This window comes from Macrobrachium rosenbergii, chromosome 43 (genome assembly GCF_040412425.1).
Source record: "Macrobrachium rosenbergii isolate ZJJX-2024 chromosome 43, ASM4041242v1, whole genome shotgun sequence".
Lineage (NCBI taxonomy): Eukaryota > Metazoa > Arthropoda > Malacostraca > Decapoda > Palaemonidae > Macrobrachium > Macrobrachium rosenbergii.
The window spans coordinates 9,022,942-9,049,041 of NC_089783.1; the positions used below are offsets into that span (position 1 = coordinate 9,022,942).

General features: G+C 37.0%; 1 long non-coding RNA gene across 1 annotated transcript; it reads right to left on the reverse strand.

Moving 5' to 3' along the window:
• Positions 1–1,150: 1,150 nt before the first annotated feature.
• Positions 1,151–22,985, reverse strand: LOC136828559 (uncharacterized). Its single transcript, XR_010850106.1, has 2 exons — positions 22,328–22,985; positions 1,151–4,434 (listed from the first exon to the last, which is right to left on the reverse strand). It is a non-coding gene; the product is annotated as an uncharacterized lncRNA (long non-coding RNA).
• Between the last annotated feature and the right edge of the window lie 3,115 nt (positions 22,986–26,100).

Below are 26,100 nucleotides of genomic sequence, written 5' to 3' on the forward strand. Positions count from 1 at the left end.
GTGGTCTCTTCTATGCAAGTTCCTCACAACCTTAGGCTTCACAAATTGTCAACGATTGGAGAAGAAATTACTCTTTTGCACTACAAAATGGTGCAAATTTGAAGAGGTTTTAAAACACTATCTCTACCTGCTTCTTAACAAGGTTTGACAGAGTAAGTTTTCTATGGGGATATTTGTTCCCCAATTCTATTGTCCACTTCTACTAACAAAGCACTTTTCCATGATTTTCTTGAACAGCTCTACTATAGTAACAAACTGAACACTTTACACACGCATACTGAAACCATTTTGAATCTGAATTCCTAAAAATTAAACAACTGTATTATAGCAACAAATGAACTCTTAGATTCTGTGCAGTCGAAAGAACTAGAACTTAAAACCTGTCAACAAAAATGAGCAACATTTTGACAGAAAATGGACAGTTAAATTTATATGACTTGACAAACTTTAATGAAGTTATGTTTTGATGAGGAAAATGGATATTTGTGTGCAATACTTTCACCATTTTGAATATCCAACAGTAATGACCTACTGGACAGAGTTGGTTTAGCAATTTTTTTTTAAACCTTTTCTTTGTACATTTTGGTGCCTGACTCCAGGAATTTCTTTTAGACTGAATTTGCCAGAAACTTCAAGACTTGAGAGAGTGTGTGTTTCAGGCAATTTTTCTAACGCACACTGATCTTATGCTGTGGATTTCTTGTACATCAATATACTTTTCAGCAAGTACTGTCGAGATAGATTCTTCATAAAAATGGTATTTTAAAAGTTATGAGCAATGTCTTCTATACATTTACAAACCAAATAAGGGTATTTGTGTATGTTTTGGCTTTTCCCAGATTTTTCACAAAATAAGGAAGCTATCAAGAGGAGTTTATCACTTATCAAACATTTTTTTTTTATTACAAAAAAACCTGAGCACCAAATGTCAAATCTGGAGGGTTTGAATATGTACATTTTTTTTTTTTTTTTGCAACTATCTGCCACAAGTTCAATTTGAAGTTTTATAGGTTTGTGAGTTTTAAAAAGGCATTGAGACAGGGCACCCAATGGTCTCATCTGGCATAGACCAGGGGAAACATGAAAACAAAAGGTGGAAAAGAATACCAAAAGAATATAACACACCTGTCGCTCATTTTTGCCTGAAAAATTACAGTTCTGGGCACTAAGATTAACCCAAGAGTTTTATTAATTAATGAAGTAAATCTTCCTGATATTTGAAGATTTCACTTCTTCAGTGATGTGGAAATTCAAAAGTTTTGTTCTACGAAGTGAATGAATGAAGTAAAAAAGATGAGTCTTACTCGTCATTGAAGTAAAAGAGATAAGTCTTACTCTTCAATGAAAAAGATAAGTCTTACTTTTCAATGAAGTGAAAAGAGAGTACATCTTACTCTTCAATGATGTAAAAAAAGATAAAGTTTTACTCTTCAATAAAATGAGAGGTAAAATCAAGTCTTGTTCCTACAATGAGTTAAAAATTTGGGGCAAAGCAGAGTGCAAAACACTGACATCTAGTTAGGAAAACAAAATGGACTGGCCAAACAGGAAAAACCTGAAAGCAACACACCTTAAGGCCCAGGGACCTGCCGCAAAGACACAAGTTCTGTCGTCTAAGGTCTGCAATGGGGCAAACAGCAAATGAGGTCCACTAAACAGTACAGTTCCCCTTTTTTGACAGCCTAAGAGTCAAACAAGGGGAAAGTATACAATGACAAACACAAAACCTTATGAAAGAGGGAAAGAAATTGTCAACAAACCAAAACTGGTGGCCTGGGAAGACCTGTATCTTTACAGAACTTTTTTATCAAGTTTCAACAGTGACAACTTGGTAAGTCATCATGTAGAAACGTCGAGGAAAAAATAAGGTTTATACTACCTTACATATATTACATATGCACCTCATGACAAAAGATATAAGAAAAAGACAGAAAATTGGCATTAAATTCTAGACTTTGTACCTTGGTCAACATGTATTTATCCTAAAACAGCAAAGAGACAGACTGTTTATACAATACCATGAGTAAAACCCAAAAGAAGCAAGGTCCAGTGCTATCGTTCAAAAAATGAAAAAACTGGGACAAAATACATGGTGCCATGTCCTATCAGACAGTTCCAGGTCCAGTCTGTCAAAGGTTCCGGTGTATTGCACTTAAAATTGGGACATATATATACTGAGTCATGTCAAACAGTTCTGGGTCCAGCCTGTAAGTTAGTGTTATTTTACGAGAAACTGAGAAAAATATACCAGGTGATGTTAAAACAGTTTCAGGTCCAGTCTGTCAAAAGTTCAAGTGTTATTGCACAAAAAACTGGGACAAATACTATACCATGTCATGTCAAAACAGTTCCAGGTACAGCCTGTCAGAAGTTCAGGTGTTATCATACAAAAAAAAAAAAAAACTGGGACAAATACACAGTACTATGTCATGTCAAAAATTTTTAAGCCTAGTCTGTCAGAAATTCAAGTGTTATTGTACAAAAAACTAAGACAAATATACCATATCACAACAAAACAGTTTCAGGTCTAATCTGTCACAAGTTCAAATGTTATCATACAAACAACTGGGACAAATATACCAGGTAATGTCAAAACAGTTTTAGGTCCAGTCTGTCATACATTCAAAAGTCACTGTACAAAAAACTGGGACAAATATACCATGTCATATCAAAAGTTTCAGGTCCAGTCCATCGTAAGTTCAAATGTCATTGTACAAAAAACTGGGACAAATAATATACTATGTAATGTCAAACAGTTTTAGGTCCAGTCTGTCAGAAGTCCAACTGTTATAGTACAAAAAACTGGGACAAATAATATACCATGTCATGTCAGGAAGTTTTAGGTTCAGTGTGTCAGAAGTTCAAGTGTTATTGTACAAAAAACTGGGACAATTAATATACCCTGTAATGTCAAACAGTTTTAGGTCCAGTCTGTCAGAAGTTCTAGTGCTATTGTACAAAAAATTGGAAAAAATACTATACCAGGTGTTATTGTACAAAAAAACTTGGACAAATATGCCATGTGATGTCAAAACAGTTTCAAGTCCAGCCTGTCAGAAGTTCAACTGTTACCTTACAGAAAGTTGCAAAAACAAAAGTGATATCCTTGGTTACTCACAAGACACTGGCTTCCTTTCTCCTTCAAATATTATTCATTCACAACAGATAAATGAACAAATAATATTAAACGACACTTCTAAGCACCACATTAATATCTAAGCACCACATTAATATTTAATCATTTAATATAAATCTCAAACTATTGAATTTGTTTCTAAATGTTGACTTTATCACTTGGGTGCTTAGCCAAGACACACACACAAACTACCCTTTATTTGGGGTTTTTGAAACCACATAGGTGCTTTATTGAGAAAATAGTGTCAAAATATCAAGTTTTACATAAGCTTCCAAAGATTTTACCAGTTCCTGTTAACTGTTCATGACAGTTAAAAGATGCATATTTTCTACAAATATCTATGATGGGAAAAAACTATACACGGTTTTACACAATATCTGGTGACATTTCTCAAGTTTCAGATTCAAAGGGAGTTCTGTCAAATTTGAAAATAATATTACAAAGATGCAAAACCTACAAGCTATTAAGAAATCTATTCCAAATTACATGATATAATTCGATAGCTGAAACAAACTATGTTTTAAGGCTACATGGAGTATACACACTTTAAAAGAAGCTAGTTTATCAAGCTATAAAACTTACTTAAATGATGTAATACAGATACTTAAGGGGTCTGGTTTTCTGATAAGTCAGTGTTCAAGTAACGAAGACTATATTTAAGCCTGCACTTGAATATTTTCTAGATATCTAAGAGCTAAAAGCAATTCCATGTAATTTGTAATCTAAGTTAACATTCAAATCAAGATATATAAATAAGTGTATCACGTTTAAAAGGTAGCAGAGCAAAAAGCAATCACAGAAGTGTAGCTGGTAAGTAAATGAACTCTGGGAAACTGATCGAAACTAATAAGATTAGCCTACTATATATCCTACATGACACTGGTTACTGCATTCGAGCAAAAATTATCCTTGAACATACAAGACTACCAATATACATATAGCTAATATTGAGCTGCTGAGAATTACAGGTAAACTGTGTACTCTGAAACACAGCTGCATGAAACTTGTCCCAAGTTTCAAGTGAAAGGAGATAAGATTACAGTATAATCCACATGTGCCTAAGTACATCTCTCTCCAACACTTCTGTTAATGGGACCATTATTTCTATTTAATCTCTGCCATTACCAAATGTCACTACTTTTGAATGAACCTTGAAAATAATACATTCTAGCACATTAGAAAAATGTAGTTGCAACTTGCTGCTCAAACTCTACTTTCTTGACAGTTTCTTGTAAATTCCAAGTGTGAGAATGGTGTCTGACTTGTCTGGTTCATGCTCACAGGTTGCAGACAGTTTCCTGAAGAGATGAAGAAGAAATTAATGACATATATTAAACTCAAGAGGTATTTTAACCCGAGAACTGCTACAAGCCTCTTGAGCGGCTGTATGGGGGGGACTGCTGGAAGCCTCTTGACAGCGCCATTTTCTATCTCTTCTCACAAATTCCCTAATGACATTACTTAACTTGTATTATTTCATAAAACTATTTGTCTGGTTGGAGTTTAATGCTTAGAACTTCATTTTACCTATAAATATTTATGTATAATGTAAAAATTTCCCCATAGACCAAATTTAACTTTTTTTTGCAAATAAAAATAGTGAAATGTAGTTCCTTTCAGTCAAAACTTGTTTTATAGTAATATATTATTAGAAACATGCACAACAAAAGAACACATATAACAGCATACTACCGGGTGTTTCGAAATTAGAGGCCCCCCCTCTACAGAACAAATGGAAAGTTATGAAGTTTTCTGCTATAGCCTATTTCCAAGTACATTAAGTTTCTATTAAGCTATTTCTCATTTTACATTTCTTGTATTTTCAGACTGAGTGATGGAGTTAGATACAGCCCTGGCTAACGACTCTGAGGAAATCATATGGATTGACCAAATCTGGGCTATAACCTTCAGAGGCGCCAGGGATGCTGGCGCAACCTTCATTTCACGTTCCTAGATAGCTAAATACATTAAAAGAGATGAATCCTTTGTTAAAAGAAACTGGAACAAAAATCCATATGACTGTCATCGCAAAAAGAGTGAGAATCTTGGAAGGCCTGAAGTCCTTTCTCAGCAGTCAAAAAGACATCATAACTGAGGCAGTGGGTAGACCAAGAAAATCTTTACGTAAATTGGCACTTGAACTAGAAACAAAAAGGGGAAAGAAGAGAAGTTATAGTGCTGTATATTGTGAGTTGAAAAAATCTGGTATCAAGCCATTTCATGTTATCAGCAAGCCCAACATCACTCGGCAACATAGAGAAGACCGTGCATGGTTTTGTGGTTCATTTCTCAAAGATTGGGATGAAGCTGACTTTCTCTATGTTGGATGAATTCTTCATTTACACAGTCAGGAAGCCAAATCATAAAAATGACATCATTTGGGCTGCAAAGTTGGATGATATCAGCGATGACGTGCGCTATCGCCTAGTTGTGAAATTTCCTGAATGTTTGGGAATTTTTCTCTTGTTTCACAGCCATTTGGTTAATGTGGATCATCAAAGAAAAGGATAGTCATGGAATGGCGAATACTTCAGAGAAACTGTGCTTACTGGTGGAGTATTTCCTTTCCTCAAAGATCCTGAAAATGTGTTATCTGTTGAAGAAGTCACATTTTTGCATGATAAGTGTTACGTATCAGCCTCGAAGGCAGTAACAAAAATTATTTAATTTAAAACCCAAAGATGTTGAATGGATTTTATGGGTTCAATTGGGATCCCAGGGCTACGTCAAGAAAGAAGTGAAGGATAATAAGAATGAATAACTATAAAAATAAATTATAATAATAATAATAACAATAATAATTAACTTTGGCTGGTAAGACGATACAGGACCTTAGGTATCCGAATGACGATGGATGGGTCCAGGATCTTCTGTCATATGGTCTTCAGATATCTGGATGACGATGGATAGGTCCAAGATCTTCTATTACTGGGTCTTCGGTAGTTCGATAGCGAGCTGTCAAGATGTTTTTACGTCGTATGGCAATTACGACGGGAAGCCACCTTCAGAATCAGGGGAAACTCAGGAACAACTTCCAGCAAGGGCAGGATCCAGTTCGGGGCCACCACGAGGGATCCACCAAAACCACAGCCTTCAAAGTCCGCACTGCGTCCAAGATACCAATCCAAGTCAAGTTCTTCTCACGGGAGTAAGCAGGTGACTTCTCTCAAATCCAGTCAGGTTCTCCTCACGGGAGTAAGTAGGTGACTTCTCTCAAATCCAGTCAGGTTCTCCTCACGGGACTAAGTAGGTGACTTCTCTCAAATCCAGTCAGGTTCTCCTCACGGGAGTAAGTAGGTGACTTCTACATCCGACTGCAGTTCCAGGCCACTCATCAACTCGGTTGCCCATCAGCCAACCACCAAAGAGGAGAAATAAGTATCAGTCTTAACCAGCCAATTATACGAGAGAAAAACTAAACAAGAATAATAAATATTAATAAATAATTTACGGCCGTCAATGAACAATTAGTCAAAAGGGTTAAACTGCCATGATTATGAAAGTAAAGCAGCTAAGTAACCACTGCAGCAACAAATATACGGATGTCAACAACTGATAAACAACCAACTATCATTGACGAGTGACTAAACTATCGTTGACAAGTGACAACAAATAAACCCTTAAAGGCAGATAATACCAATTCAGGAACACAAACAACATATATAAATATATGTACAAATACGAACTCATGGGTTCGTAACACCCTCCCCCTTAAGAAAAGAAAAGGAAAAACAATTTCTTTTCTTTAAAAATAAAATACCTATTCTAATATAATAATTACTAAAAGTCCCATTGGTAGGCTAGACGGGGTAACCACGATTCAACCGACCAATAAGACTTCCAGAACATCTATTCAAACAACTATCTATCAAGGACTGCAAAAATCTATCCATGCGCCCACGATAAAACATCAGGTATTACATTCTCTTTACCTTTGATGTGTTTAATTTCCAAACTATATTCCTGAAGAATCAAACTCCAACGAGTTAACCTCTGATTTTTATTTTTAAAACGACTTAAAAAAGTTAATGGGTTATGGTCTGTGAAAATTACAATATTGCCTACATTGGAGGACAAATAAATATCAAAATGATTTAAAGCTAAAATTAAAGCTAAAGCCTCTTTCTCTATCGTTGAGTATTTCCGCTGATGAGGATTCAACTTCTTCGAAAAGTAAGCTACAGGATGTAGACTACCATTTTTATCCTGAATTAATACTGCACCTGTACCCACATCAGATGCGTCCACAGCTAATTTAAATGGTTGTGAAAAATCAGGAGACTTCAATACGGGATCACTAACTAGAATAGATTTCAATTTATTGAAAGCATCCTGGCATGAATCATTACAGCTAAAAGCAACGTCCTTCTTTAATAGATTGGTCAGTGGTTGAGCTATATCAGAAAAGTTTGACACAAATCTTCGGTAATACCCAGCTAACCCTAAGAATTGCATAACATTTTTCCTAGTTTTTGGCACTGGAAAACTCGTAACTGCCTCCACATTGCTATGTTCAGGGCATATGTTACCATAGCCTACCTCGTGCCCTAGATAAGTGACTTTAGCATGACCAAAATCAGATTTACTCAGATTAATAACTAAATTAGCCTTTCGAATAGCTTCAAAAAATTCTTTAATCTGTTGCATATGTTCAGTCCACGTATTACTATAGAGAACTACGTCATCGATGTACACAACGCAGTTTCTGATATTTCTAGCGATATGATTCATTAACCGCTGAAATGTGGATGCGGCGTTCTTCATGCCAAATGGCATAACATCACATTCATACAAGCCATTGGGTGTCACAAAGGCAGATATAGCTTTAGCTCTTTCAGTTAGTGGCACCTGCCAATATCCTTTCAATAGATCGAATTTAGAGATGAATTTGGCCATACCTACTCTATCTATACAATCATCAACTCTGGGCAAAGGATAGGTATCAGTTTTTGTAACATTATTGACTTTTCGATAGTCGAAACAGAGTCGAAACTGATTATTTTCTTTAGGCACTAAAACCACTGGAGAGCTCCATGGACTATAACTAGGTCTAATTAAATTATGCTGCAACATATATTCTACTTCTTTTTCTACAATGCCACTCTTATAGGGATTTAATCTGTACGGGTACTGTTTAATAGGTGATGCACCCTCAACTTCTACATCATGTTCTATCAAATGAGTCCTGCCAGGAACATCTTTAAAAATATCTTCATAGGATAAAATTAAATCTACTAACTGTACTCTATGAGCCTCTGACAAATGTGATAATTTAGTCTTCAGAATTTTTAATATTTCTAAATTACTACTAGTCCATCCTATTTCCACAAATTCCTCACCACTCTCTTCCGCTTCCTTCTGAACTAACATACTAGGCTCTACTTTCCTTTCACAATATAATTTAAGCATATTAATATGGCAAACTCACTGTTTCTTTTTCCAATCAGGTGTGTTAACCACATAATTAGAGTCGTTAATTTTCTTCTCAATTTCATAAGGACCCACAAACTTAGCTTGCAATTGATTCTCAACTAAAGGTAATAATATCAAGACTTTGCCTCCCTCTTTAAATGTCCTACACTTGGTTTTCACATCAAACACCTCTTTCATTTTTCTTTGTGACTTAACTATAGTATCCTTAGCTAATTCCCAAGCTGCAAAAAGTCTACTTCTGGAACTTGACACCCATTCTAAAATATTGGAGTTTGGTTCCTCACTTTCCCAACTATCTCTAAGCACCTCTAATGGGTCCCTTACATGGTTTCCAAAAATTAACTCAAAGGGAGAGAAACCTAGAGAGTCATTAGGCATTGATCGAACAGCGAATAATAAGCATGATAGATCTGTTACCCAAGAACTATGATTATCTATATAAATTTCTTAATCATGCTTTTCAAAGTCTGATGGAACCTTTCAATGGCTCCTTGGCTTTCTGGATGGTAGGTTGTAGATACTATATGTTTGATTCCTAACTGCTTCATCTGATCCTTGAAATATTAAGACATGAAATTACTGCCTTGATCTGATTGGATGGTTTTAGGCAGACCATAATGTGATAAGAAATCTACCAGACATTTAACAATTACGGGAGCCTTAATTGATTTCAATGGAATGGCTTCTGGATATCTAGAAACTCTATCCAATATAGTTAAAATGAATTCTTTGCCAGCACTGGCTCTTGGTAGCGGGCCAACCACGTCTATCAAGATGTGCTGGAAAGGTTCACCAATAGAAGGAACAGGATTAGTGGAGCTTTGGGCACTATTTCATTGGGTTTACCAGTCAACTGACATATGTGGCATGATTTACAGAACCTAGCAATGTCTTTCTTCATTTTTGTCCAATAAAAGTTACGCCTGATACGCTCTAAAGTTTTGCCTATACCTACATGTCCTGCAAATATATCTTCATGTCCCCTTCTCATTATATGACTTCTAAATTTCTCAGGCACTACTATCTGGTCAACTCTCCTCCACTCTCCAGAACTACATTTCCTAAACAGTATATCCTCCTTCAAGTAATACAAATCTCCTTCCTTACCTCCTCTCTCTGCTATTTCTCTCAAACGACTAACCTCAGGCTCATCTTTCTGCTCTCTAACTAAAGACTCCCTAGACCATTCATCGGCCTCCATACTAGATACTACTTCTCCACCATTTAATTCTAACTCATTTTTGCCATTCTCCTGGTCCTCAAAAAACTTTCCTATCTCACACTCCTCCTCAACGTTTAACTCCTTCGACTGAGCTCTGGTAACAGCACTAACTGGAAGAACTTCATCTACAAAATCTAAGGGTTTCTCAAACTCACTGTCTACTGGGTTACAAATTAATAAGGGATCAGTTCCCACCTTACCTTTGGCTAAGTCATTACCTAACACTAATCCTATTCCCGCAATAGGTAAATTCTTAACCACTGCCACTTTTACCTCACCCTCTATTATACTACACTTAAGTCTAACAGTAATCAATGGGCAAGACACAACACTATCAGGAAAGCCACCTAATAATACTACTTCATTTTCACAAATCTCAACATCTGGGGGTACCACAGATTCTAACAATAATGTCTGAGCTGCACCAGTATCCCTTAAAATTACTACTTCCTCCTCACTACCTGGCTTACTCATAAAATCTACTGTACCATGGGATACATAAGGACCGAAATCCTTCAATAACTCCCTATCCTTTATCTCTCTCGCTTTTCTAAGCTTAATACCCTTATCTGCCCCAACTAACATCGTTTTCTTACTAGGAGGATTACCTTTTAACTTATAACACCTAGCCATAACGTGACCCTTCATACCACACCCATAACATACTATCTCCCTAGGAGGTAGGTTACTTCTCCTATAAAAATTATAACTATTGGGAGAGGAAAGTTTAAAATGTCTACGAGGAGACGAAGGCTTAAAATGTCTAGGAAGGGACATGTTACTTTTTCCTGCCTCAACTCTTGTCTCCCCTTCATACACTTTCTTATGGGTCAAACTATATTCATCTGAGGTTCTAGCGGCTACTTTTAATGTTTCTACTTGAGTTTCCTCTAAATGAGCTTTTAAGTCTTTTGGTACACAATTTTTAAACTCCTCCAACAAAATTAGCTCCCTCATATCCTGCATATTTCCTACTTTCCTGGAATTACACCAGTCTTCAAATAACCTTTCTTTGCATCTAGCAAACTCTGAATAAGTCTCATCACTTGCTTTCTTTAACTCCCTAAACTTCTGCTTATAGGCCTCAGGCACTAATGCATATGCTTTCAAAATAACATCTTTCACTAATTCATAATTAGAGCTATCCTCAACTGACAAAGCTGAATATGTTGCCTGGGCCTTCCCAACTAACACTACCTGCAACATTATAGTCCAGTTTTCTACCGGCCACTTCATCTGTTTTGCCACCTTTTCAAAGCTGGCAAAAAACTTACTGACTTCTCTCTCACTAAATTTAGGCACTAACTTAATATTGTGGATCAAATCAAAAGACTCATCACTACCTTATTCCTACCTCCAAACTTCAATTGAGCTAGTTTAAGTTCGTGCTCTCTCTGTCTCTCCTCATGTTCCCTCTGTCTCTCCTCATGTTTCCTTTCCTTTTCTCTATCCTCTCTATCTTTCTCCTTAACCTCATTTTCTAATTGCTTCAACTTAATCTGCAACTGTAATTTAGTTATTTCATCCCTATCTTTACCAGTCTCACTGACCTCATCATCATCATCAACATTATCACCCTCCACAAGGCTACTTCAGGCTACCTCTACTACCTCTCTACTTTGAACTGGCTTAGGATCTTCATCCTTCCTATCTGGAACTGGTTTATCCTCATCAATAGAATCTGCCTCTAAACAAAGATATTTCATAACCACCGACTTGATTACTTGCTTCCTATCAGCTCTACTTACATATAGCCCACCCTATTCTGCTATTAATAAAAGTTCATCTTTCTTTAATGATTCAATGTCAACCTCCAACGTTTCCCTATTCATAAATGGTTGTACATCTTCGATACTGGTTAGAACTGCCATTTTTTTTTAAAAAGAAGATAAAAAAAAAATACTAAACCCTAACTCCTAAATTCTATCCTCCACCTCAAACCTGAAGAGCACTGGATAATCCCGCTGAGGATGCCATTTGTTACGTATCAGCCTCGAAGGCAGTAACAAAAATTATTTAATTTAAAACCCAAAGATGTTGAATGGATTTTATGGGTTCAATTGGGATCCCAGGGCTACGTCAAGAAAGAAGTGAAGGATAATAAGAATGAATAACTATAAAAATAAATTATAATAATAATAACAACAATAATAATTAACTTTGGCTGGTAAGACGATACAGGACCTTAGATAGATAAGGTATCCGAATGACGATGGATGGGTCCAGGATCTTCTGTCATATGGTCTTCAGATATCTGGATGACGATGGATAGGTCCAAGATCTTCTATTACTGGGTCTTCGGTAGTTCGATAGCGAGCTCTGTCGTGATGTTTTTAAGTCGTATGGCAATTACGACAGGAAGCCACCTTCAGAATCAGGGGAAACTCAGGAACAACTTCCAGCAAGGGCAGGATCCAGTTCAGGGCCACCACGAGGGATCCACCAAAACCACAGCCTTCAAAGTCCGCACTGCGTCCAAGATACCAATCCAAGTCAAGTTCTTCTCACGGGAGTAAGCAGGTGACTTCTCTCAAATCCAGTCAGGTTCTCCTCACGGGAGTAAGTAGGTGACTTCTCTCAAATCCAGTCAGGTTCTCCTCACGGGAGTAAGTAGGTGACTTCTACATCCGACTGCAGTTCCAGGCCACTCATCAACTCGGTTGCCCATCAGCCAACCACCAAAGAGGAGAAATAAGTATCAGTCTTAACCAGCCAATTATACGAGAGAACAACTAAACGAGAATAATAAATATTAATAAATAATTTACGGCCGTCAATGAACAATTAGTCAAAAGGGTTAAACTGCCATGATTATGAAAGTAAAGCAGCTAAGTAACCACTGCAGCAACAAATATACAGATGTCAACAACTGATAAACATCCAACTATCATTGACGAGTGACTAAACTATTGTTGACAAGTGACAGCAAAAAAACCCTTAAAGGCAGATAATACCAATTCAGGAACACAAACAACATATATAAATATATGTACAAATACGAACTCATGGGTTCGTAACAATAAGGCACCATGTTTCAAGGCTCTTCAGCCACAGGAGCTGCTTCGAAACAGTGGTATCGATTTCTTCTCGTCAAGTGAATTTCCAGGTAGCCCCCCTGATCTTAATGTGTGTGAAAACATTGGTAGTATCTTAAAGGATCGTGTTGAAGCACGCACAGTGAACTTTGATGGTATACCAAGCCTCAACGACCTGCGAAGAGAGGTGACCGAAGTGCTCAGGGAAATGGAGTTCGAGTCTCGGCTTTTTTGCGATTTGCTGAAATCATACCCCTCTAGAATGCAGGCTGTGGTACGGGCAGATGGAGGCCACACAAAATATTAAATACTCAGAGAGAAACTTAAATAAACCTGTTCTAAATTACTTTTGTTTTTGTCCATATCAATTTTAGTTTATGCTGTAGAGGGGGGGAGGTTCTAATTTCGAAACACCCTGTACACACTCATATACACAATATCACGACATAATATAATACTGTTCCGTAAGGGAAATAAAAGGTGCGGCAGCCCCCAAAACCTACGTCAGCACGTGGTTGCCTAGTGCAAATTATGGCAACACTCCCGAATGTTTTAGTTTTTCTTTTAAGTATCTGATGAGTGGTTACTTAAAATAAGGGGTAATAAACATAACAAGCAGTATGAGTGACCATGATCAGTGTTTATTTTGTATTGGCTATGTCTAAAGCTAGATTTTGATAACAATGAAAGAGACTTACGCATTGCTTTCTGTGTTCTTGTTTGTTTGTCACTTTTTGTCGTCATGACTGGACGTCCTAACAACCGTCGGGAAATAGAGACTATGGCCTCTTCTGGCAAGCACTGTGAAGCCACAAAGACAAAAAGGAAAACTGCTCCTCAGAAGAGACAAATATGATAACACAAAGGAAAATCAAAGCACAACAACAGAAGGAAGTTGGAAGAAAGAGGGGTGTGAAGAGAAGCGTTAGTGGAAAATATGTACCTCATGAAAAGAAGCAATACCAAAGTACTGCTTCCTTCATCACACTGGCACCATCAAGGCACACATGTGATGCAATACCAAGTGCATCAACTCCTCCCCCATTCATTGCTCAAAACCGTCATTTACGGAATCTGACACCTAGCAAATTCTTACCTATGTTATCTACCGAAGACAAAACAGATGAAGAGACAGATGATATCAACTGTGGAGGCACTAATAGTGGTGAGATAGGGACCTCAGACAAAAGCGAAGATGGTTTTGAAGCAAGATTATTTCATTCAGATGGAGGGAGCATTGAAGAATGTGAGGAGGAGGATAACGAAAATTAATACGAGAAGGAAATATTCAGTCTTATATTTGGTCAGATGTCAATAACTTTATCCCTGTCATTCATCCCTTTGAGGGTAATTGTGCTGGTGTAACAAGTGAGTGGCCTTGTGATGACACTGCGAGAGAGAAAGTATACATTTTCTTGCGCTTTTCAATGAAGAACTAGTTGACCTTATTGTCTGTGAAACTTACCAGTATTACAGGCGGGTAATGGAAAATTTCGCTTTCACACAAAATTCAAGAGTTTACAAATAGGTGGACACAGATGCCCAAAAAATTTATGTTTACTCTGCATTATTACTACTGATGCCTCTAACGAAAAAAGTCTTACAAAACTACTGGAAACAAGACAAAGAATCTCTGAGTCCTACCCCAATTTTCCCCCAAATTCATGACCTGCGATAGATTCTTGCTGCGGACTCATTTCATGCACTCTGCTGACAACGGGAATCCAAAAACAGGCTGAAACATCATAACGTAACAAGGAGTGTAGTAAGGAAAAATACGCTATCCTCTACCGGGTCCAACAACAAGCCCTTTATACCCAACTCCCTTCCCACCCATGTGTGACAACTGACAGACCCACTACCTGTGGTACTCAAATTCAAATTCAGATTCAAAAAGTTTACTGACATACATCAAATGGAGTGTAGCAGCATGCTGCTATACCCACCAACAAAATTCAGAATAGATTCCAGGCAAAAAATGTAGCAAAAGCAAATACAAAACTACAAAGCAAACTTTAGTATTATGCAAATCAAAAGTTGATATTATACTATAGAAAAATTACAATAAGCAAATGTCATACAAAACAAAAGTTACAAAATTAAACGTTATATTAAAGAAAATTTAAGTTAAACAAAATTTTTGCTGAAACAAAGGCAAATGCCTCACAATTACTTATTCCAAAATAAATTAGGAGATTTCTTAATTCTGAGAATTTATTGACACATCAATTGGGATGCATTAACCTGCTAATGCATCCCTAACAAAAGTATTATTACTACGCTCTTTTATCTATTCCAGTAAACCTTGGAAACTTGGTTACCAATTATTTTTGTGAAATTATCATTCAAAACAAAACAAACTTGCTAAGCAACATTATTAATAGAAACATTTCTAAACTCCTTAAGTTTATCACATTCTAACATATAATGATGCAGAGTATGTGAGTATGCTTTACCACACAATCTACAGGGTATACCGTCACCATCAATATATTGCCAACAATAATTATACCCCAACCTCATTCTCATTACATAAGTATCAATTTTCGAAAGGACCTTGCCGTATGTAACATTAGTATTTTCATTAACAAACAAGTATGCTTCATACTGACGCTGCCCTCTTCCAAAATCTTTATAGCCTTCTCTGTTCCCCAAACCTCTCGTTTTATTCTCATTCCTCTTTTTATTCTATTAAGGCTCATAGAGTTTCTTATGTTAATGTAAGGCTTTCGTGTGGCCTCCCTGGCCAGATTGTCAGCAACTTCATTTAATGAAATACCAATAGCCTATGTGATGGAACCCAAATGAACCTGACAATTATTCCTTTCTCCTGTAACCGACAAACCAACCCTTTACAGAGAGCAACCACCTCACAACTAGTAGGTGTTTTGCTATTTAAGGCTAACAAAGCACTCTGGGAATCAACAAATACAAACATATCTTTCATTTTATTAAGAACCATTTTGAGTCCGTCATGTACAGCATGTAACTCTGCTACCGTAGATGATGTTTCATCTTCAATCCTCTTAGACATCATTCCATCCACACTAACATCCTTTTCATAATATTCACGAACAACCACACCGCAACCAGCTTTATTGCCATTTACAGAGCCATCACGGTACATATGAATGGTATTACACTTAGGTAACATATTCAATTTACTAAGAAAGTACTGTCTTAACGCACATATATTACACTCACTCTTTTTATAGTCCAACTTACTTTTACATATGTTTAACCTACAACACAACCATGGCTTTGGGCACATTACTCTTTCCAACTGAACACAGTATTTAACAACGTCATATTTTAACACTATTCTTATACTTTTCTCAAATAACCATTAGGTTTATTCGAGATTCTATAGTTGCCTGACATCATATCAATTGCCTTTTTTAAAATCTCCTCCCCCCTCATTATACTGCGGACAACTGCTGCACAGACTATTTCTTGAATTCTTTCAGAGATACTCGGAAGATTCAACTCCATTCTCATGATCTCTATGCGCGTACTCTTGGTACAACCTAGTATTAGGCACATTGCTTGATTTTGTATTATTTCTAACTTCTTTCATTCTCTCTCCGGATAGCATATTAGCACTGGGGCTGCATAATCAATAACTGAACGAACTGCGCTTATGTACATCATTGGCAATACACGTATACCGGCACCATTACCTCGGTTAGCCAATACCTGCAAAGGTCTTAACTTTGCCAGGCAAATATTTCTAACATAATTGACCTCATCCATACTTTTGTGAAAACCAATATACATACCGAGATATTTATAAGTTCCTACCATTTCCAGCTTCCTCCCATTAAATGATATTTCCTTTTCAATTGGAGAACGTGTTTGAATTTTACTTTTATTCTCATTAATAACTAATCCGATGTGTAAGCATAAATTATGTAGACCAGCTAAAGCCTGTTTCAAAACAAACTCATTTGCGCACTGAATCATAATGTCAACAGCATATACTACAACTTCTGTACCACTAGGAAAGGAATGCCTAGCAATACGATCCATTAACACATTAAACAGAGTTGGACTTAAACTCTCCCCTGTGGCGTACCCAATTCCATGTCCATTGCTTCAGACTCACTCCCTTGAAACCAGACCTTAGCCCTCCATTCACTTAGGTAACTTTCAATCCACCTTTACAATGATCCCTTAATGCTTTTATTCACAAACTCTTCAAGTATGACATCTTTGTTTGCCCTGTCAAATGCTCCTTTGAGATCAATAAATGCCCTGCACTTTACATGGCTATTACACAGCACTCTGAGAACACACTGTTGTACTCTTTCCCGTGATAAAACCATACAGATTTTGAGAGAATTGATCTATTAAGAATCATCCTTTCCATTAATTTGCATATGCAGGATGTTAATGATATGGGTCGATATTCCGCATTAATCTTAGGTACAGGTACAATCAATGCCAATTTCCATTTAATAGGTAATTTGCCATTTTCAAAACAAAGATTGATTAAATCAAGTAGTGGGCTATCTTCCATCATTGTACGATAATTAACTATTTCATATGTTATCCCATCTTCCCCAGGAGCAGTCGACCCACCTTTTTTTTTTAATTCCAAACAACAATTCATCTTTTGTAAAGGGCAAACTGATCTCATCCACCATATCTATTTGCATTCTTACTAACTGTCGTCTCTTTGAACGACGGTTACGTAAACTAGCCCGAACATTGTTTGGTAAATTACTATAACTAGAGGCAGATGCCCATTTCTTCACGAGTTCATTTGCCATTCCTTTTGGGTCATGATGCGCAATATTTTTCCTTCTGATCCCTCTTACTTTATTTACAGCGTTCCATACCCCACTTAGAGACTTCATAAGAGATACCTCCTCTAAAAAGCGATCCCAGTATTTTTTTCGTATTTCTGCTATTTGTATCATTGCCACTCTACTATTTGCTTCATTAGGATTCATATTCCACATCTTTTGTGCTTTTCTGAAAAGATTGTTCCAACCCTTTATTATTTTGTCATCAGTATATTTTATTTTTTGGAATTCATGATAGGATAGTTCTCCTTGCTCACCTTTACATGCAATATGGAATCTATTACTTTAGGCAAATCATCCAGAAACACATTCTCGTCATTTCCATGTCCATTTACATATTTGTAGTCCTTATACCACTCAGCAACCTTAGCCACAAATGTAACTTTCTCATCATTCTTGACAGTTAATCTTTTCCGTTTTTGAGTGTAAGTTGTTCTTTGTATACCCAGACTCACCTCAATAGCAAAATGATCACTTACTAAGTTACCAACAACTGAAGCAGAAGCTTCATACTCAGTCATATTAAATAGCAAAACATAGTCAATTCTCCCACCTCTACCATGAGTGATGTCTCTATTCCCCAAAGCACAAATGTGATCAAGAGAGTCAACAATAATGTTTATGACAAACCCATTTTTATTTGAACCCCCATTATTTTCGAAATTTTTGTGCCGGGCATTGAGATCGCCCAGTAGTAAACACTTTTCTTCAAAAATACATACAGGCAAACTTTCAATATTCAACATATCACTATGAACATACACAATAATATATATATAACAATCGTTAACATACAATTTCAAGGACACAAACTCTGTACCATTAATCATAAAAGACTCGCACAAAACAGCAGGAATACCATTCTTAATGAAAGTAGTTAACCCTCTGGTGTTATCCTCCAGGCTTGCGGGTAATTCAAAACTTTGATTGATATCCTGGCAACTGAAAGCCAGCACCATTGACCCCTCCCTCCTGTAAGGCAACTACATCAGGTTTGCAAGACAAAGCGTGTGCATGAATATCAATTGCCCTTTTACTTAGAATATTTATATTCCATGATAAACATTTAAGTCTAGACACATTCATTACCACTTATATCTATTTGTTCCCTAAATGATTTTGCTTTCGCAATTACGTTAATCCGAAGCTCATCATTTGGCTCTTCCATATAATTCAAAACTGCATCTAACAGTAAGGCCACATTATGAGCCTGATTTATGTATGAATCCTCTTTTCCTGCTTGACAATCATTCATAGAAATATGTTGCCTCTTACAGTCCACATCAGCAGCATGAACCTCAGCCTCACTGTAACCCACGCAAAGAGTATCTTTAGCAGGTGTACCTCTCACACCCTGGCCATTCTCAGAAAATATACCTTCTCTTTGCTAATCCTTTCGATCTGACCTTGCATTGTTAAAATTAACTTCTTAAGTTCATTTACTTCTAATCGAAGATCCGATATTGCATCATTATGTTCTTTACTCCTGCGTTCCCATACATTAACCACTGGAGCTGCAAGGTTATTTGTATCTAAACAATTCTGAGGTATCTTCGGTGAAGAATTTATCACTTTGGTTACTCCAACTAATGGTTTTCTCTTACATAACCATGAATTTGCATTACGCTCTTCTCCACAGTTGCAACACTTCGGAATAATTTGAACATCCTTAATTTTCTGCAGACTTTCCTTTGAGTCATGAGGCTTGCTACAGAACCTACACCTAAACTCATTTTGGCAATTATATGCTAAATGGCCCCATTTACTACATTTATAGCACATAAGAGGCGGTATTATTTTACTTATGGACATTAATTGCTTTCAACAAAATATAGGTTTTTCTGTTGTACTATGATGTGATTTGAATGATTTTGAGGTTTATTTCCATCGCAAATGAATACTTATCCTTCCACCACCCCTCCCCCTATAGATAACAATCTGGGGGACCCTCCTTGGGAAGCGGGGTTTTGGGTGGGGGAGACAAAGTAGGTAAAAACAGGGCAAAATGGAGGAAAAAAAACCTAAACACTCAAACATATAAAAATGGACCGGTATACAGCTATACACTGAATTCGAAATACATAAAAACACTGGAAATGGGAAAACCCGAGCCAAGAATTTTACATGAGAAAATGGCATACAAATGCACTATATGACCAGTTATTGCACGTCACATTGTAGTTGTGCACTAACCTAACCTTAATTTTCTGACCTAACCTGTCACTGAATATATCTGCAGCTGGATGGGCGGGGCTTCGCCCCACCCCCCCCCTTTTAGGTGGGGGGCCTTGCCCCCCACCCCCCCCTAACCTAACCTAACCTAACGTTTTTCTTGATTTGTATAAGAACTAGGTTACCTTATTAATGTCCATAACTAAAATAATAGCTGATGGATCGGTACCTAATACTACAGAAATAAATATTATACTCATCATTACTCTCAGTCTTACAAGCCTGAACAATGGGGCTCAGTTTTACAAAAATAATGTAGTCGCTGATTTTCAGGGTATTTTTTAAAAAATAAATAGCGAGATATATATTGCTTAAAATACTGTGACCGATTTCCAGGCCGCTTGATCCACTCTTTGAGATCCCTCCAAAGTCTTTCAATATTTTGCGTATGCACCAATGAATTATCAGTGTCTACAAAGTTTTCCGAATGATTCACCGTGTTATGTATATAACCCAAAGATGACAGCTTATTATACGCACGCCACTTGTCGCTATTAATACACGAGCCACTCTTAATATATTTCTGAATTAAAGGAATAAGATTTTCAGCTGAGCGTTCTCGAGGCAAAGGCTCCACTAAAGGCAGTATAAAAAATTTCTTGGATTCCCTCTCAATCCCCCCAAAAACCCAAATATCACTGAGAGGACGGCCCCTGTCAAATTTACGTTTGTCAAAATGAGATTCATCTATTTCTATTATAACACCATCACCACCAATTGGTTCTTGATTATCAAAATAATATTCAGCAACTTCACAACAAAAACTACGCCAATCAACACTAGTTGCTCTACTAATTTTAAGAGAATCTATTACAGTATGATGGTTCCACAATTTATTGACCCAATGATTAATAAATAATAATAGTTTCCAAGCAAAAAGATGAGTACCATCTAAAAAGGTACCTTTATAATCTGAAACTTGATACCCACATCGCCGGCGTTTCTTTGTTTTAGCAATCACCACAGTAGAACTACAATACCAAATATGCTTATCTTCCCTAAAAAATAATGGTTTCCGACACTTAGGACACTGAACACTCAAAGGTAACACAGAATGTTGACGGAAAAAATTATATGTATATTTTGCATGTTCGGGATATGCACCACCATGATATTTGCCTATTACCCAAAAATAATCGAGCTCACAAGAGTCACACAACTGAATTTCACTATCCATACCTTTAAACTGATGGCGGAAAAGAAAATCCTTGGTCTGTTGGAACCGTATTGTTTTCTGATTGGTTAACAATGAAAACGTCATAAATTTACAGCCAGTTACATAAAGTGTGACAATTGACGTCATCATCTCTTTAACGAGGACCAACCAAACCATAGTATTTTGGAGAGAATCAGGTATGTTTGTAGATGCAGTTGTAGATTGGCTAATTGGCGAAACAGTGGCCTGCAGCACCTGTCTTCGAATGGCAAAACGTCAAAAGTATTACGTAATTCCAAAAACGTTTGTTATTGGCTGAAATCAATAAGAGTTAAGCGACAAGAGATGAAACAGGTGATTTGAGTGGTTGTCGATAACAAATAAACAAATGAACAAACTCAGGATACTGATGATTGGTGTAGAAGGCAAATATTAAGACGTCATAAAATTACTTCCAATAACAGAAGTTGAAAGGTGGAGCCAACAACCAAAACAGATTGGTTCTATGCGTACGCATTGAGAAGATAAATTTACCACCTACAAGAATGAGATTTACGAAGCTTCTACCTAGTAGAATGAGATTTACAGAGCTGCCCGTGCCCATGAAAAGAATAACATTGGACTTAAACTTTTTCAGGTGAACTCGCTAACGTTTTTCTTGATTTTTATAAGAACTACGCATTTGCGACAGATATTATACAGAAATACTACAAAACACTTCCTTAACATAGTGAACTAAGTTAAAATACGCTACATTATTAATGTCCATAAATAAAATAATACCCAAGAGGCTCATTATATACCGATACCCTTCTATACCCAATACAAGAAACAAAAATCTTATCAGGAACTTCACCTCTAATTACCGCTATCGCCTGAGGTTTAGGACACACCTCACCCCAATGCTTAACCTCTCTACGCTTAGCCCTTGGTTAATTTTCCTTCCTCCTTAGGTTTTTCCAAAACAATCCCATCAAACCCAGCAGTAGTTAAATACTCTACAGCCTTTTCACCTTTCTTCTTCTTCCCAGCTTGTTCCCATTTTTATATGGGGTCGCCGACAGCCTTTTCACCTTTAACAGTAACAAATTCTCTACATTTTCCTTCCTTGAACAATACTTCAAACTCTGGGTGACTTCTATATAGTTTAAATGTCCACTGCAGTTTGTTATTGTAACTCATCTCAAGTGGACGTGGAAAATACAATCTCTTTCTTTCCGTGTCATTATTAAAGCTCACTCGATCTTCATTATCCTCACCAAAAGTTACATCGTTATTTTCCAATACAAGTTGTCTTTCACTCACCTTTCTTCTCTTGTTGGCCACACCAATAGCTTTGCTTCCCTCACAAATAACTGCTGAAGCTCCTTGTGCTTCAACTCCTTGTGAATTTCCCTTGCTCTTCCTTTTTTTTCTTGACATCCTAAAAGGCTCCATTGTATGATCAGATTCACTACTCGACAATGATAAATCTTCACGCACAACTCCATCATCCACAATTATCTTATTGTCCGAAGGCTTACCAGTCGATTCATTAACCTGCAGCCGGTAGAAACTCGTGGACGGTCTCTCTCTCTCTGATCATCCGTAAAGGACGTAACAGTGAACCCTCAAAGCGAGTCCACCTATGATGAGTGCACTGTCGTGATGGTGCGGAGCTAAGTGTCAGCCAACCTTCTCGCACGGAAGCCACACGAGAAGTACACCTGTGTCCTGTGGTACTAACCGTACTACCGCACTACCTATTCATCGGGCAAAATGTCATGCCACGCAGTAAAATTAACTCTGACGGTTTATAACAAACCAATAAAGAGAGAGAGGGGAAAATATTTTGGTAATAAATGCACGAAGTAATTACAAAGGCTTTAGTCCAGTTACGTATTAGATTCCGAACAGTAGCATTTTCGTCAAGATAGCCACAACACTGGACTGTGGTAAAATGACATTGACGCATTTCTCAGGCTAAGATCTAAGATAGTTATAACCAAGCCCCAAGCTACTAACAGGGTCACAGACTGAACAGTGACTGTCTGTAATTTTTTGTTCAAGATATCTGGATAAAAATCTGTTTAGTAACAGCTACAGTAATTGCTAAAAGTAATTTACATTAGATTACAATGCAAAAAACAATAAATAGTTCTGTAGTTTAATTACTATCATTACTATTATTGCTACTTGGGCATAGCTGTAATATTTATACAAGCATTTCAACATTTTCCCATAATCTGGTAAAATTTCCTACCACCAACACTGTCCTACCAATCTCTATTTGTCTTCAATGCTCAAAGTACTTCCCTAGTACAGTACGCTCAACTCATTCTTATTAAGCGAATTTGTTAAGGTGCTTATCGAAAACCAAACCATTTTACACAATACACTAGAACTGACCCATAATTACAGGCAAATACTAGAAAATTAAACTGGTTTTGTTTTATAGAACTTCAACATTTCATAACGATGTACCAAGATCTTTTCTCTAAGTTATGAATACCAAAAACAGGGACTTCCCTAACTACTTAATTATTGAAAATAAAGTTATTTTACTCTGGGGGTGAGAAAACTCCTATCAGGCGCATCCCCTGGGTGGCGGATGGGGAACCCCTATGAAGTAAACTCTCGTAGGGCTGCTCCGAATGTATCAAATAAGGAGCTGTGGACCAAACGACACAGTCACTGACAGTATATTCAGTGATAAGTTAGGACAGGCCTAGCAAACCGCTAACTGAAGCTTTATCGCTCGAGAAACTCAAGGATCAGTTGTCAGACGTAAAAATAGGAGAGGAAACTGGAATCGTCTTAGGAAAAACGGCAGGGTCAAATTGCATATTACTTGCAGATGCGGTACCTTAAATGTTGGCACTTATAATCATACGGAAGATGGAATACTAGATATGAGGAAAGAGAGAAAACTCGATTTATTAGGAATGGCTGAAACCAGGCATAGAGGTAAAAGCGCTGGTCAAGACTTGGGAGACGGATAAGTACTGATATATTGTGGAGTAGGTGCTGGAATTAGGAAACATGGTGTTCCTATGACTGTAGGCCCCAGACTTGCACCTTGCATACAAAAAGTACAGTTGGTGACTGAAAGACTTCTGAGTTGCACAATTAGGATAAAGAATAAAAATTATAATGTACATCAGATCTATGACCCACAACAAGGCCACACACAAGAAGAGAAAGATAACTTCAAGGAGCTTTTGGATTTACATCTGGAGGAACAAACAGAGGGGATTTTAATGCCAGAGTTGGTTGTGACAGAAGAGGAATAGAAAATGTAATAGGTCCATTCGGAGAAGAAACAAGAAACAATGAAGGTGAAAACCTAATAGATTTCTGCATGAAAATAATTTAAAGATCATGAATGGCTTCTTCAAACACCAGGATTCGCACAGATATACAAAATATCGAAGAAATCAAAGAACGAGACAGTTTGATCAGAGATCAGTCACTGACTATGTGGTCACATCAGATAAAAGGCTCGTACAAAATGTAAGTGTTGCAAGGAGTTTCCCTTGACTCTGATCATAGACTGGTGATGGGAAAAATTAACATTCCTTTTGTAAGTGCTCAGAAAACAGAGAAAAGTTATAAAAACAGAAACCCTAAAAGATCCATATATAAAGATGAGATTTCAAAGCAAGTTTACTGAGAAACTGCAGCAGTTGGAGCAACGAAAATGGGAAGCACTAAAAGAAAGCGCCTTGGAAGTTGGAGAGGAAGAACTTGGCTGTAGGTATGTGGGAGGCAATAGGAAAAGGCGAACAGTTTGGTAGAACGAAGATGTAAAAGGAGTAGTAAAAATGAAAAATAAGAAACATCGGGAATGGATGAAACAAAGAAACCAGCAGACGAGAGAAGAATATGTATTCTTTCGAAATCAAAAAAACGAAATTAAGAGAAGAACACAGGTCAATGAATGGATTGAACTAGGAAGTGAATTGAAGGATGATTTGAAGAATAATAAGAAAAAGATATCTGCGGTTACAAAATCGTACAATGGAGGATAAAAAAAAAACAATATAATATAAAAGACGAATATGGAAACATCACTGGCACTGCTGAAGACCTTAAGGAAAAATGGACCAGCTATTTCAGCAACTTACTGATCATAACATTGGAAGAGAGAAATGAAGAAGAATATATCTTTCAATTTGACAGAGAAAATAGGGAAGGTGTGATTATATATCAAGAGTTTAATAATCCCCTGAGAGAGATGAAAAATGGAAAAAGCCCTGGGTATGATAATATACCAACTGGATTGTTTGAAAAGGGCGGAGACCTGGCAAAACAGATACTATATGACTTAATTCTATCATTCTGCTAGAGAGTAAAGTCACAGAAGATTGGGGAAGACATATTACTGTGCCGCTTTATAAAGGTAAGGGTGATTCTGGTATGCGTGAAAACTATAGAGGTATAACACTCATATGTCAGGCAGAACTCTTATGAGAGAATTTTAGAAAGGAGAGCACATGGTATCACTGAACATCAGTTAGGCGAAGAACAACACAGATACAGAAAGGATAGAAGCACATCAGATCTCATATTCACCCTAAGACTTGTCATCGAAAATTCATGGGAATACAACAGGTAACTGTACATAGCTTTTATTGACCTAGAAAGAGCATTTGACTCAGTACCTAGAAACAAATTATGGAGATGTTTAGCAGAAGTGTATGGACTGAATGGTAGGCTGGGACAATAAAGAGCACATACAAACCACGCGCAAATAATGTAACGACCTTACACAAAAATGATGAATGGGTTAGTGTAACAATGGGTGTCAAAGAGGGAAGTGTACTTTCTCCACTCTTGTTCATTGCTTACAGTGACAAAGTTATACAGGACTTTAAAGAAAGAATTAACATTACAGGAGACATGCTTTTTGCAGATGATAGAGCTTTTTGGACATATGACCAAGAGGAATTAGAAGGAGCATCGGTATGCTTAAATGAGTTTAACAGAAGCGGGAAGCAGGACTAAGAATGAATATAGGAAAAACAAATATTGACGGCCAGCAAACAATCTCAAGCACCAACAAACGTCATGATAAGGAATACAGTGATAAAGGACAC